This window comes from Polypterus senegalus, chromosome 12 (genome assembly GCF_016835505.1).
Source record: "Polypterus senegalus isolate Bchr_013 chromosome 12, ASM1683550v1, whole genome shotgun sequence".
Classification (NCBI taxonomy): Eukaryota; Metazoa; Chordata; class Cladistia; order Polypteriformes; family Polypteridae; genus Polypterus; species Polypterus senegalus.
In genome coordinates this window covers 127,021,916-127,025,359 of record NC_053165.1, presented here as the reverse complement: position 1 = coordinate 127,025,359, position 3,444 = coordinate 127,021,916, and the positions used below count along the sequence as shown (strand labels likewise).

Here is a 3,444-nt window from a genome sequence, read left to right as displayed (position 1 = left end):
CATATTTCACAGTGCTGTGACATAATAATGCATAATAATGTGTTGATTTGGTTTCCTTTAACTGCAGTGGATGCTAGATCAGAATCAGACTCAGATTCTGAAATTTTTGTTACAAGTAGGAGCACAATTGAATTCAATCAGGCTGACACTGTGGTGAGTTAACATGAAACAAATAATTTAGGAAAGCTATATACTGAATGGCTGTATTAATTATCTTAACCAGAGCTGTTCTGTGCATAATGCTTGCCAATATTTTGGTTCAATAGAGGCTAGCTACTTAGTAACGTCTGTAATTGAGTTTGAAAATACATTCCGGCATTGTACTTGGACAAACAGTAGAATTTACATTTTAAATGGCATTTGGTGTAACACATGTGAATCATTTTGATTATTGTTCAGCCAGTTTATCTGCCAGAAATACTAAAAACTTGCCATGTTTCAGCAGGCAACATTTCATTGATAAGTATTTATATAGTAAGAGAAGAATATTATAGGCTGTATAAAATTGTTCAGAATTTTATGCTTTTTCCCTCAGGTTTTTGAAGACTGTAACCAACGTACACCCAAACACAAACTAGAAGATGTAGTGTAAATACTAATTTGCAAATGTAAGTATTTATCTGTAAGCTGGTAATGTGATCAAATCACATGTTTGGGACAGACCCTTGAGTTTATGTTGTTTTTGCTCTAAATATACCTGTATGAAGTTGTAAATAATGTAAGAATATTGTGAAATTTAGCAAAATTATCTAGATTATTGTAACTTACCATAATTTTAAATTTCTTTTTTAACTCCATGATACTTTGTTGTACTAAAGTAGTAATTTTAACATGTTTCAGAGATGCATCCAGACATTTATCAACGATTTAAGCTGGACAGGTAAGTATTGAACTAAATGTTATCTCATAATATTTTTTTCTTTTCAGTTTTGTTTTATGTTCTATTGGACATTTAAGTTCCCCATGTAACTTTATTTGTCAGATAGTAATATCTGATACTGAGGATACTCTAGACCTATCTGAATACAATGTGACTAAGTCCACTTACTACAGGTAAGCAAAAACAATTGACAAAATGTGACTATTCCCTTGGTAGACATTTTTAGATTAGATGAAAAATAAACTGCCAAGTTGTTTCTAAAATATCTGTAGAATGGTTAACTTGCAAAAAATACTTCAGGGATTTACTTAGGTTGGAAATTACTTAAGAAGAATGTTTTAGTGTAAAATGGGTGGAGTTGTCTTTTAACATAGGAATGGTAATTTCTTTACAGTAAATATACAAACCTTTATGCACCATGTGTTGAAGAAGAGGATGAAGAGCCAGTTCCTTTAAATTTGGGGAATTTATCAGACGCAACCATGTAAGCTGGCAGTTATTGACAATAGCAATAGGTTTTCTCTGTGCACTTAATGGTAAAAGATTGAATTACTTCTGTAATAATATGTGAAAGAAGCTCTTTAAATAGAAAACTGTGTACTGTCTGACATTTCACAAATGTAACTCAGTCTTGTGTAATTCTAGAGTGGAGGTAAACATTGCACTACCTGATATCATTGCAAAGCTGTCACATCATATTGATCATGGAAGAGTTAGCCGGTTCAACATTACAAGGTCAAATGTCTGGGATGGAGCAGTCCAAGGCTTCAAACGTGCAACATATTCAGAAACCTGTGATGTGCTGGTCAGATTTACTGATGATGCTGGTGTTTTTGAGGATGGAATTGATACAGGTGGTCCAAGATGAGAGTTTCTAACTCTACTAATGAACCATCTTAAAGACCGACCAATTTCTGATGGACCAACAGGACGTTACTTAGTCTACAATGCAAATGGTATGTCTACATAGTGTTAAGATGTGTGACTTGTAATTATATATCACATCACTGATACACTTTGTTACTTGAACTGTTCCAGAGATATTTAGCAACAACATGCTTAGGGTTGTCTTGATTTTAATGCATTATGAAACATATTTGTACTAGCCAACCCGCGGCGTAGCATACGCCGCATAATCAGGCCGCTTTTTAAATGATTTTTAAGCACAGAGGAAAAAATAAACATTTGGAAAATCCGTAATTTAATAAACCACCAAGAAAAGTAACATTGCAACAATGCATGCCACGAACCAACATACAATTGTCCGTGACGCGCTTTCTCCTTCTAAAGTGAAGGATGGGGTTGAACAGCGCTCATTCAGTATGCACTGCCTGCTTATGTGCCCGCCCCCAACTCCCTACCTGAGTCGCTTTTGTCTGTGTACAGTCCACACGCACCTGTGAGTCACGTTGACTGTTAATTTTCCAAACACCGCTTCAGTCGGTTTCCACGTTGATTTTTCATTGTTCTTTGCGGTTCTGGCTGCTTTTTTTATATATATAATCCACCAAGTAACCCGACCATGGGGGGCTTTACAAAGGGCAGGGACGTAATCAGTGCGAGAGTATGACCCGCACGTACTGGGAATTTCTCGTTCGTGGGGAACAATTGGAAGCCATGGTCTCCATCACGAATGGGGTTGAACGGCTTACCCACACCTCCCCGCGCCGGGTAGACACACGTTGATCCATTCAGTGTAGTGCACGTGCAGTACCGGATATACAAGTGCATCACAGACCTGTTAATGCTCAATCTCACGTGGCTGAAAGCCACTTGTCCCTCTAAGAATTTGGACGCCGACCGCTGTTGGATCGTGTAACTATTTAGCAGGCGTGAGTCTCGTTCGTTTTCGGAAATAACCAGCCAAATCGCTCCACCAACTAAGAACTGCCATGCACCACCACCCACAGAATCGAGAAAGAGCTATCAATCTGTCAATCCTGTCCGTGTCCGGTGAGGTTTCCTGTGTTGAGTCAAATGAAGCGAAAGGCTCCATAACCTGTTGGTGACCTTCCGTCAATTCCTTTAAGTTTCAGCTTTGTAACCATACTCCCCCCTGAACCCAAAGACTTTGGTTACCCGGTTGGCTGTTGCAGGGACTGCATTGGTGAAGCAGGTGAGACGGTAATGAAACAGAGGCACAGGGCTTATTGGTTTTTAAAGACTGCTTCCTTCATTGGGTTTTAACCAATGCACGGAACGAACCAACACACAATCGTCCGTGCAGCGCTCAGGGTGGAACGGGAGGAGAGGAGAAGGACATCCACTCCGCTCCCTCCGTCATGCTAGTCTGCTTATTTCTCGTTCAGTATACACTGCCTGCTCATGTGCCCACCTCCAACTCATCACTCAAGTTGTCGTCTTTGTACAGTCCAGATGCACCTGTGACTCACGTAGACTTTTCATTTTGGCTGCCTTTCTATATATAATCCACCAAGACACCTGACCACGGTGGGAGGGGGGTGTGTACAAAGTGCAGGAGTATCTAAGAAGACGCATGTTTGTCGCGGATGCAAATTGCTGTATGTAGCGTGTAAAACAGTTTGCTATAGTGCACGCGGTCG

The 3,444-nt window shown here is 39.6% G+C and overlaps 1 long non-coding RNA gene across 1 annotated transcript; it reads left to right on the top strand.

Moving 5' to 3' along the window:
- Positions 1 to 534: 534 nt before the first annotated feature.
- On the top strand, positions 535 to 1,427 carry LOC120540333. The gene is made up of 3 exons (XR_005635793.1): positions 535 to 608; positions 841 to 880; positions 1,275 to 1,427. It is a non-coding gene; the product is annotated as an uncharacterized LOC120540333 (long non-coding RNA).
- The last annotated feature ends 2,017 nt before the right edge of the window (positions 1,428 to 3,444 follow it).